Raw genomic sequence first — 12,186 nt, forward strand, 5'->3', positions numbered from 1 at the left:
CAATTTTGGCATCTCACTTTATCCTTTGAAACTCAGAATGATTGGCTTCTTTAGGAACTCAGAATCCAGATAGTGTTATTGATTCTCTTAGTTAAGTATGATGATTCTTGAACACAGCTACTTTATGAGTCTTGGCCGTGGCCCAAAGCACTCTGTCTTCCAATATTACCACCGGATACATACATGCCACAGACACATAATTGGGTGAACCTTTTCAGATTGTGACTCAGCTTTGCTAGAGTCCCCAATTAGAGGTGTCCAGGGTTCTTAAGCACACTCTTTTTGCCTTGGATCACAACTTTATTTCTTTCTTTTTCTTTTCTTTTTCTTTCTCTTTTTTTTTTTCGTTTTTTCGTCTCTTTTCTCTCTTTTTTTTTTGTATTCACTGCTTTTTCTTGCTTCAAGAATCATTCTTTCAAGAGCCAACATTCATGAATCACAAATTCAAAAGACATATGCACTGTTTAAGCATGCATTCAGAAAACAAAAGTGTTGCCACCACATCAAAATAATTAAACTGTTATAAAATTCAAAATTCATGCAATTCTTTTTCTTTTTCAATTAAGAACATTGTTTATTTAAGAAAGGTGATGGATTCATAGGACATTCATAACTTTAAGGCATAGACACTAAGACACTAATGATCATAAGACACAAAACATGGACAAACATAAAGCATAAATTTTCGAAAAACAAGAAAATAAAGAACAAGGAGATTAAAGAACGGGTCCACCTTAGTGATGGCGACTTGTTCTTCCTCTTGAAGGTCTTATGGAGTGCTTGAGCTCCTCAATGTCTCTTCCTTGTCTTTGTTGCTCCTCTCTCATGATTCTTTGATCTTCTCTAATTTCATGGAGGAGAATAGAGTGTTCTTGGTGCTCCACCCTTAGTTGTCCCATGTTGGAACTTAATTCTCCTAGGGAGGTGTTCAGTTGCTCCCAATAGTTTTGTGGAGGAAAGTGCATCCCTTGAGGCATCTCAGGGATCTCATGATGAGAGGGGTCTCTTGTTTGCTCCATCCTTTTCTTAGTGATGGGCTTATCCTCATCAATGGGGGTTCTCCTTCTATGTCACTCCAACTGAATAACAGAGGTGACAAATGAGATGAGGAAAGGCTAACCTTGCCAAGGTAGAGGACTTGTCCGCCACCTTATAGAGTTCTTGAGCTATAACCTCATGAACTTCCACTTCTTCTCCAATCATGATGCTATGAATCATGATGGCCCGGTCTAGAGTAACTTCGGACCGGTTACTAGTGGGAATGATTGAGCGTTGAATAAACTCCAACCATCCTCTAGCCACGGGCTTGAGGTCATGCCTTCTTAATTGAACCGGCTTCCCTCTTGAATCTCTCTTCCATTGGGCGCCCTCTTCACAAATGTCAGTGAGGACTTGGTCCAACCTTTGATCAAAGTTGACCCTTCTAGTGTAAGGATGTTCATCTCCTTGCATCATAGGCAAGTTGAATGCCAACCTTACATTTTCCGGACTAAAATCCAAGTATTTCCCCCGAACCATAGTAAGCCAATTCTTCGGATCCGGGTTCACACTTTGATCATGGTTCTTGGTGATCCATGCATTGGCATAGAACTCTTGAACCATCAAGATTCCGACTTGTTGAATGGGGTTGGTGAGAACTTCCCAACCTCTTCTTCGGATCTCATGTCGGATCTCCGGATATTCACTCTTTTTGAGTGAAAAAGGGACCTCGGGGATCACCTTCTTCAAGGCCACAACTTCATAGAAGTGGTCTTGATGCACCCTTGATGAATCTCTCCATCTCCCATGACTCGGAGGTGGAAGCTTTTGCCTTCCCTTTCCTCTTTCTAGAGGTTTCTCCGGCCTTGGATGCCATAAATGGTTATGGAAAAACAAAAAGCAATGCTTTTACCATACTAAACTTAAAGGTTTGCTCGTCCTCGAGCAAAAGAAGTGAGAAATGAGAGAATGAAGAAGTGAAGAAATGAGGAGTTTATATGGAGAGGAGGGCTTATGGTTCGGTCATGTATGGGTAGGTTTGGGAGGGAAAGTGGTTTGAATTTGAATGGTGAGGTAGGTGGGGTTTTATGAAGGATGGATGTGAGTGGTGAAGAGAAAGATGGGATTTGATAGGTGAAGGGTTTTTGGGGAAGAGGTGTTGAGGTGATTGGTGAATGTGTGAAGAAGAGAGAGAGTGGTGGGGTTGGTGGGGATCCTGTGGGGTCCACAGATCCTGAGGTGTCAAGGAAAAGTCATCCCTGCACCAAATGGCATGCAAAAACGCGTTTTGAGCCAATTCTGGCGTTAAACGCCGGGCTGGTGCCCATTTCTGGTGTTTAACGCCAGGTTCTTGCCCTTTCCTGGCGTTTAACGCCATTCTGGTGCCCCTTTCTGGTGTTAAACGCCCAGAATGGTACCAGACTGGGCGTTAAACGCCCACCTGCTAGCCTTACTGGCGTTTAAACGCCAGTAGGTTTTTCCTCCAGGGTGTGCTGTTTTTCTTCCTGTTTTTCATTCTGTTTTTGCTTTTTTAATTGATTTTGTGACTTCTCATGATCATCAACCTACAAAAAACATAAAATAACAAAGAAAAATAGATAAAATATGACATTGGGTTGCCTCCCAACAAGCGCTCCTTTAATGTCAGTAGCTTGACAGAGGGCTCTCATGGAGCCTCACAAATGCTCAGAGCAATGTTGGAACCTCCCAACACCAAACTTAGAGTTTGAATGTGGGGGTTCAACACCAAACTTAGAGTTTGGTTGTGGCCTCCCAACACCAAACTTAGAGTTTGACTGTGGGGGCTCTGTTTGACTCTGATTTGAGAGAAGCTCTTCATGCTTCTTCTCCATGGTGACAGAGGGATATCCTTGAGCCTTAAACATAAAGGATTCTTCATTCACTTGAATGACCAGTTCACCTCCATCAACATCAATCACAGCCTTTGTTGTGGCTAGGAAGGGTCTGCCAAGGATGATAGATTCATCCATGCACTTCCTAGTCTCTAGGACTATAAAATCAGCAGGGATGTAATGGTCTTCAATCTTCACCAAAACATCCTCTACAAGTCCATAAGCTTGTTTCTTTGAATTGTCTGCCATCTCTAGTGAGATTCTTGCAGCTTGTACCTCAAAGATCCCTAGCTTCTCCATTACAGAGAGAGGCATGAGGTTTACACTTGACCCTAAGTCACACAGAGCCTTTTTGAAGGTCATGGTGCCTATGGTACAAGGTAGCGAAAACTTCCCAGGGTCTTGTCTCTTTTGAGGTAATTTCTGCCTAGACAAGTTATCCAGTTCTTTGGTGAGCAAAGGAGGTTCATCCTCCCAAGTCTCATTTCCAAATAACTTGTCATTTAGCTTCATGATTGCTCCAAGGTATTTAGCAACTTGCTCTTCAGTGACATACTCATCCTCTTCAGAGGAGGAATACTCATCAGAGCTCATGAAAGGCAGAAGTAAGTCCAGTGGAATCTCTATGGTCTCATTTTGAGCCTCAGATTCCCATGGTTCCTCATTAGGGAACTCATTGGAGGTCAGTGCACGCCCATTGAGGTCTTCCTCAGTGGCGTTCACTTCCTCGCCTTCCTCTCCATATTCGGCCATGTTGATGGCCTTGCACTCTCCTTTTGGATTTTCTTCTGTATTGCTTGGTAGAGTACTAGGAGGGAGTTCAGTAACTTTCTTGCTCAGCTGTCCCACTTGTATCTCCAAATTCCTAATGGAGGACCTTGTTTCAGTCATGAAACTTTGAGTGGTTTTGATTAGATCAGAGACCATGGTTGCTAAGTCAGAGGGGTTCTGCTTAGAATTCTCTGTCTGTTGCTGAGAAGATGATGGAAAAGGCTTGCCATTGCTAAACCTGTTTCTTCCACCATTATTGTTGTTGAAACCTTGTTGAGGTCTCTGTTGATCCTTCCATGAGAGATTTGTGTGATTTCTCCATGAAGAATTATAGGTGTTTCCATAGGGTTCTCCTAGGTTATTCACCTCTTCCATTGAAGGGTTCTCAGGATCATAAGCTTCTTCTTCAGATGAAGCATCCTTAGTACTGCTTGGTGCATTTTGCATTCCAGACAGACTTTGAGAAATCAAATTGACTTGTTGAGTCAATATCTTGTTCTGAGCCAGAATGGCATTCAGAGTATTAATCTCAAGAACTCCTTTCTTCTGACTTGTCCCATTGTTCACAGGATTCCTTTCAGAAGTGTACATGAATTGGTTATTTGCAACTATTTCAATTAGCTCTTGAGCTTCTGTAGGCGTCTTCTTCAGATGAAGAGATCCTCCAGCAGAGCTATCCAAAGACATCTTGGATAGTTCAGAGAGACCATCATAGAAAATACCTATGATGCTCCATTCAGAAAGCATATCAGAGGGACACTTTCTGATCAATTGTTTGTATCTTTCCCAAGCTTCATAGAGGGATTCTCCATCCTTCTGTCTGAAGGTTTGGACTTCCACTCTAAGCTTACTCAATTTTTGAGGTGGAAAGAACTTTGCCAAGAAGGCATTGACTAGCTTTTCCCAAGAGTCCAGGCTTTCTTTAGGTTGAGAGTCCAACCATGTTCTAGCTCTGTCTCTTACAGCAAAAGGGAATAGCATAAGTCTGTAGACCTCAGGGTCAACCCCATTAGTCTTGACAGTGTCACAGATTTGCAAGAACTCAGCCAAAAACTTATGAGGATCTTCCAATGGAAGTCCATGAAACTTGCAATTCTGTTGCATTAGAGAAACTAATTGAGGCTTAAGCTCAAAGTTGTTTGCTCCAATGGCAGGGATAGAGATGCTTCTCCCATAGAAGTCGGGAGTAGGTGCAGTAAAGTCACCCAGCACCTTCCTTGCATTGTTTGCATTGTTGTTGTTTTCGGCTGCCATAGGTTCTTCTTTGAAGATTTCTGTTAGGTCCTCTACAGAGAGTTGTGCCTTAGCTTCTCTTAGCTTTCGCTTCAAGGTCCTTTCAGGTTCAGGGTCAGCTTCAACAAGAATGCTTTTGTCTTTGTTCCTGCTCATATGAAAGAGAAGAGAACAAGAAAATGTGGAATCCTCTATGTCACAGTATAGAGATTCCTTGAGGTGTCAGAGGAACAAAAAAATAGAAGACAAAGGTAGAAAATTCGAACTTATCAAGAAAGATGGAGTTCGAATTGTGCATTGAGGAATAGTGTTAGTCCATAAATAAAAGGATGTGAGAAGAGGGGAAGAAATTTCGAAAATTAAGTGAGAGATTTTGAAAACATTTTGAAAAATTGGTGGATAATTTCGAAAACTAAAAGTGGGAAAGAAATCAAGTGATTTTTTAAACTTGGTGCACGAAATTGTGATCATCAATGGCGCCATCAACATGGTACGCTCATTGCAATCTCAACTCTTCATCACAACTCCGCACAACTAACCAGCAAGTGCACTGGGTCGTCCAAGTAATAAACCTTACGCGAGTAAGGGTCGATCCCACGGAGATTGTTGGTATGAAGCAAGCTATGGTCACCTTGCAAATCTTAGTCAGGCAGACTCAAATGGGTATAGATGATGAATAAAACATAAAGATAAAGATAGAGATACTTATGCATATCATTGGTGAGAGCTTCAGATAAGCGTATGAAGATGTTGTCCCTTCCGTCTCTCTGCTTTCCTACTGTCTTCATCCAATCCTTCTTACTCCTTTCCATGGCAAGCTTATGCAAGGGTTTCACCGTTGTCAGTGGCTACCTCCCATCCTCTCATTGGAAATGTTCAACGCACCCTATCACGGCACGGCTATCCATCTGTCGGTTCTCAATCAGGCCGGAATAGAATCCAGTGATTCTTTTGCGTCTGTCACTAACGCCCCGCCTTCAGGAGTTTGAAGCACGTCACAGTCATTCGATCATTGAATCCTACTCAGAATACCACAGACAAGGTTAGACCTTCCGGATTCTCTTGAATGCCGCCATCAGTTCTTGCCTATACCACGAAGACTCTGATCTCACGGAATGGCTGGCTCGTTTGTCAGGCGAGCGCTTGGTTGTCAGGTGATCAACCATGCATCGTGTTATCAGGAATCCAAGAGATAAACATTAGAGCCTCGTTTGCTTGTAGAACAAGAGTGGTTGTCAGTCACTTTGTTCATAAGTGAGAATGATGGTGAGTGTCACATAATCATCACATTCATCAAGTTCTTGAGTGCGAATGAATATCTTAGAATAAGAACAAGCGGAATTGAATAGAAGAACAATAGTAATTGCATTAATACTCGAGGTACAGCAGAGCTCCACACCTTAATCTATGGTGTGTAGAAACTCCACAGTTGAAAATACATAAGAACAAGGTCTAGGCATGGCCGAATGGCCAGCCTCCCAAAGTGATCAAAAGATCTAAAGATCAAAAGATTCCAAAGATCAGAAGATGAAAATACAATAGCAAAAGGTCCTATATATAGAGAACTAGTAGCCTAGGGTGTACAGAGATGAGTAAATGACATAAAAATCCACTTTCGGGCCCACTTCGTGTGTGCTTGGGCTGAGCAATGAAGCATTTTCGTGTAGAGACTCTTCTTGGAGTTAAACGCCAGCTTTCATGCCAGTTTGGGCGTTTAACTCCCATTTAGGTGCCAGTTCCGGCGTTTAACGCTGGGAAATCTGAAGGTAACTTTGAACGCCGGTTTGGGCCATCAAATCTTGGGCAAAGTATGGACTGTCATATATTGCTGGAAAGCCCAGGATGTCTACTTTCCAACGCCGTTCAGAGCGCGCCAATTGGGCTTCTGTAGCTCCAGAAAATCTACTTCGAGTGCAGGGAGGTCAGAATCCAACAGCATCTGCAGTCCTTTTCAGTCTCTGGATCAGATTTTTGCTCAGGTCCCTCAATTTCAGCCAGAAAATACCTGAAATAACAGAAAAACACACAAACTCATAGTAAAGTCCAGAAAAGTGAATTTTAACTAAAAACTAATAAAAATATACTAAAAACTCAACTCAAACTACTAAAAACATACTAAAAACAATGCCAAAAAGCGTACAAATTATCCGCTCATCAGGCACCTAAGACTAGAGAAACCTCTAGAAAAAGGAAAGGAAAGACAAAAGCTTCCACCTCCGAGTCATGGGAGATGGAGTGATTCGTCTCTAAATCCCATCAAGACCACTTCTATAATGTTGTGGCTAAGAAGAAGGTGATCCCTGTGTTACCTTTCAAGCTCAAGAAAAATGAGTTTCCGGAGATCCGACATGAGATTCAAAGAAGAAGTTGGGAAGTTCTGACCAACCCCATTCAACAAGTCAGAATCTTGATGGTTCAAGAGTTCTACGCCAATGCATGGATCACTAGGAACCATGATCAAAGTATGAACCCGAATCAAAAGAACAATGTTACAATGGTTCGGGAAATACTTAGATTTTAGTCCTGAAAATGTGAGGTTGGCATTCAACTTGCCCATGATGCAAGGAGATGCACACCCCTACATAAGAAGGGTCAACTTTGATCAAAGGTTGGACCAAGTCCTCAGGGACATTTGTGTTGAAGGAGCCCAATGGAAAAGAGACTCCAAAGGCAAGCCAGTTCAATTAAGAAGACTGGACCTCAAGCCTGTGGCTAGAGGATGGTTGGAGTTCATCCAACGCTCTATCATCCCCACTAGCAACCGATCTGAAGTTTCTATGGATTGGGCCATCATGATTCATAGCATCATGAATGGAGAGGAAGTAGAAGTTCATGAAGTCATCTCCCTTGAATTCTACAAAATAGCCAAAAAACCCTCTACCTTGGCAAGGCTAGCTTTTCCTCATCTTATTTGCCATCTATATTACTCAGCTGGAGTCATCATAGAAGGAGACACCCCCAGTGAGGAGGACAAGCCCATCACTAAGAAAAGGATGGAGCAAACAAGAGAGCCTACTCATGGAACCCAAGAGACGCATGAGGAAGCTCATCACCAAGAAATCCTGGAGATGCCTCAAGGGATGCACTTTCCTCCCAACAACTATTGAGAACAACTCAACACTTCTCTTGAAGATTTAAGTTACAATATGGATCAATTAAGGGTGGAACATCAAGAGCACTCCATCATTCTCCATGAAATTAGAGAAGATCAAAGAGCAATGAGGGAGGAGCAACAAAGGCAAGGAAGAGACATAGATGAACTCAAGGACATCATTGGTTCTTCAAGAAGAAAGTGCCACCATCACTAAGGTGGATTCATTCCTTGTTCTTATTTTTCTATTTTTCGGTTTTTATGCTTATTATGGCATCTATATTTGTGTCTCTGTTACATGATCATTAGTATTTAGTAACTATGTCTTAAGGCTATAAACAATTCCATGAATCCTTCACCTCTCTTAAATGAAAAATGTTTCTAATTCAAAAGAACAAGAAGTACATGAATTTCGAATTTATCCTTGAAATTAGTTTAATTATATTGAAGTGGTGACAACACTTTTTGTTTTCTGAATGAATGCTACAGCGCATAATTTTGATCTTGTTGTTTATGAATGTTAAAATTGTTGGCTCTTGAAAGAATGATGAACAAAGAGAAATGCTATTGATAATCTGAAAAAATCATGAAATTGATTCTTGAAGCAAGAAAAAGCAGTGAAAAAGCAAAAGCTTGCAAAAAAAAGTTTCTGGAGTCAAATGCCAGAAACACGTCACGAACCAGGGTTGAACGCCAAAAACACGTTACAACTTGGCTTTTTTACTGCTTTTTTCACTGCTTTTTCTTGCTTCAAGAATCAATTTTATGATTTTTCATATCATTAATAATATTTCTCTTGTTCATCATTCTTTCAAGAGCCAACAATTTTAACATTCATAAACAACAAGATCAAAAATATGCACTGTTCAAGCATTCATTCAGAAAGCACAAAGTATTGTCACCACATCAATATAATTAAACTAAATTCAAGGACAATTTTGAAATTTATGTACTTCTTGTTCTTTTGAATTAGAAACATTTTTCATTTAAGAGAGGTGAAGGATTTATGGAATTATTCATAGCCTTAAGACATAGTTACTACATACTAATGATCATGAAATAGAGACACAAATATAGATAACATAATAAGCATAAAAACCGAAAAATAGAAAATAAGAACAAGGAGTGAATCCACCTTAGTGATGGTGGCGCTTTCTTCTTGAAGAACCAATGATGTCCTTGAGTTCTTCTATGTCTCTTCCTTGCCTTTGTTGCTCCTCCTTCATTGCTCTTTGATCTTCTCTAATTTCATGGAGAATAATGGAGTGCTCTTGATGTTCCACCCTTAATTGATCCATATTGTAACTCAAATCTTCAAGAGAAGGGTTGAGTTGTTCCCAATAATTGTTGGGAGGAAAGCGCATCCCTTGAGGCATCTCCGGGATTTCTTGGTGATGAGCTTCCTCAGGCGTCTCTTGGGTTCCATGAGTGGGCTCTCTTGTTTGCTCCATCCTTTTCTTAGTGATGGGCTTGTCCACCTCAATGGGGATGTCTCCTTCTATGATGACTCCAGCTAAGTAACATAGATGGCAAATAAGATGAGGAAAAGCTAGCCTTGCCAAAGTAGAGGGCTTATCGGCTATTTTGTAGAATTCAAGGGAGATGACTTCATGAACTTCTACTTCCTCTACATTCATGATGCTATGAATCATGATGGCCCGATCCACAGTAACTTCAGATCGGTTGCTAGTGGGGATAATGGAGCGTTGGATGAACTCCAACCGTCCTCTAGCCGCAGGCTTGAGGTCCAGTCTTCTTAATTGAACCGGCTTGCCTTTGGAGTCTCTTTTCCATTGAGCTCCTTCAACACATATGTCCCTAAGGACCTGGTCTAACCTTTGATCAAAGTTGACACTTCTTGTGTAGGGGTGTGCATCTCCTTGCATCAAGCGCAAGTTGAATGCCAACCTCACATTTTCCGGACTAAAATCTAAGTATTTCCCCTGAACCATTGTAAGATAGTTCTTTGGATTCGGGTTCATACTTTGATCATGGTTCCTAGTGATCCATGCAATGGCATAGAACTCTTGGATCATTAAGATTCCAACTTGTTTGATGGGATTGGTTAGAACTTCCCAACCTCTTCTTTGGATCTCATGTCGGATTTTCGGATACTCATTTTTCTTGAGTTTGAAAGGGACCTCGGGGATCACCTTTTTCTTGGACACAACATCATAGAAGTGGTCTTGATGGGCTTTTGGAGATGAATCTTTCCATCTCCCATGACTCGGAGGTGGAAGCTTTTGTCTTCCCTTTCCCTTTTCTAGAGGTTTCCCCGGCCTTAGGTGCCATCAATGGTAATGGAAAAAAAAAGCTTATGATTTTACCACACTAAACTTAAAATATTGCTCACCCTCGAGCAAGAGAAGAAAGAAAAAAGTAGAAGAGAAAATATGGAGGAGAGTGAGGGAGAGGTGTATTCGGCCAAGGTATAGGAGAGGGAGTTGTGTTGTGTGAAATTTAAGGAGAATAGAGGGGTTTATATAGTGAGGGGAGAGGGAGTAGGTTCGGTCATTTAGGGTGGGTTTGGGTGGGAAAGAAATTTTGAATTTTGAAGGTATGTGGGGTTTATGGGGGAGAGTGGATGGATGTGAGTGGTGAAGGGGGTAATTGGGAAGAGAGATTGAGGTGATTGGTGAATGGTTTTGGGGGAGAGTGTTTATTGGAAAGAGAGGATGAATGATGAGAAGAGGGGAGAATATGGTAGGTTGGGAATCCTGTGGGGTCCACAGATCCTGAGATGATCCTGTGGGGTCCACAGATCCTAAGGTGTCAAGGATTTACATCCATGTACCAATTAGGCATGTAAAATGCCTTTGCATGCAATTCTGGCGTTTAAACACCGAAGTGATGCATGTTTTGGGCGTTCAACGCCCATGTGTAGCATGTTTCTAGCGTTGAACGCCAGTTCCATGCTTGTTTCTGGCATTCAGCGCCAACTCTCCTCAGGGTGCATTCCTGGCATTTGAATGCCAGGATGTTGCTTGTTTCTGGCGTTCAACGCCAGATCCATGCTCTGTTCTGGCGTTGAACGCCAGCCAGATGCTCCTTATTGGCGTTTAAAGGCCAGTAAGTCCTTCCTCCAGGGTGTGATTTTTCTTCTGCTGTTTTTGATTCTGTTTTTAATTTTAACATTTTTTTCGTGACTCCACATGATCATGTACCTAATAAAACATAAAAGATTATGAAATCAGCAGGAATGTAAAGGCCTTTAACCTTTACTAACACGTCCTCTACCAATCCATAAGCTTGTCTTACTGACTTGTCTACCAATTGTAATGAGAATAAGGCAGGCTGTACCTCAATGATCCCCAGTTTCTCCATTACAGAGAGTGGCATAAGATTTATGCCTAACCCTAGGTCACACAGAGCTTTCTCAAAGGTCATGGTGCCTATGGTACAGGGTATTAAGAATTTCCCAGGATCTTGTTTCTTTTGAGGTAAAGTTTGCTGAACCCATGTATCAGGTTCACTAATGAGCAAGGGAGGTTCACCTTCCCAAGTCTCATTACCAAATAACTTGGCATTCAACTTCATGATGGCTCCTAGATATTGAGCAACTTGCTCTCTAGTTACATCTTCATCCTCTTCAGAGGAAGAATAATCTTCAAAGCTCATGAATGGCAGAAGGAGATTTAATGGAATATCTATGGTCTCTATATGAGACTCAGATTCCTTTGGATCCTCAATAGGGAACTCCTTCCTGCTTAAGAGACGTCCCATGAGGTCTTCCTTATTGGGATTCATGTCCTCTCCTTCCTCTCTAGGTTCGGCCATATTGATTATATCAATGGCCTTGCACTCTCTTTTTGGATTTTCTTCAGTATTTCTTGGGAGAGTACTAGGAGGGGTTTCAGTAACTTTCTTACTCAGCTAGCCCACTTGTGCCTCCAAATTTCTAATAGAGGATCTTGTTTCACTCATGAAACTTAAAGTGGCCTTAGACAGATAAGAGACTAGATTAGCTAAATTAGAAGTGCTTTGCTCAGGATTCTATGTCTGTTGCTGAGAAGATGATGGAAAAGGCTTGCTATTGCTGAGCCTAGTTCGTCAACCATTATTAAAGCTTTGTTGAGGCTTTTGTTGATCCTTTCATGAGAAATTTGGATGATTTCTCCATGATGAATTGTAGGTGTTTCCATAAGGTTCAACTAAGTAATTTACCTCTGCTATTGCAGGGTTATCAGGATCATAAGCTTCTTCTTCAAAAGATGCCTCTTTAGTACTATTGGATGCATTTTGCCATCCATTCAGACTTTG

General features: G+C 41.4%; 1 non-coding gene across 1 annotated transcript; it reads left to right on the forward strand.

Annotated features, from left to right (window-relative positions):
- The first annotated feature begins 4,343 nt into the window (after positions 1-4,343).
- On the forward strand, positions 4,344-4,451 carry LOC130971004 (small nucleolar RNA R71). The gene has a single exon (XR_009082244.1). It is a non-coding gene; the product is annotated as a small nucleolar RNA R71 (small nucleolar RNA).
- The last annotated feature ends 7,735 nt before the right edge of the window (positions 4,452-12,186 follow it).

Source organism: Arachis stenosperma, chromosome 3, assembly GCF_014773155.1.
Source record: "Arachis stenosperma cultivar V10309 chromosome 3, arast.V10309.gnm1.PFL2, whole genome shotgun sequence".
NCBI lineage: Eukaryota > Viridiplantae > Streptophyta > Magnoliopsida > Fabales > Fabaceae > Arachis > Arachis stenosperma.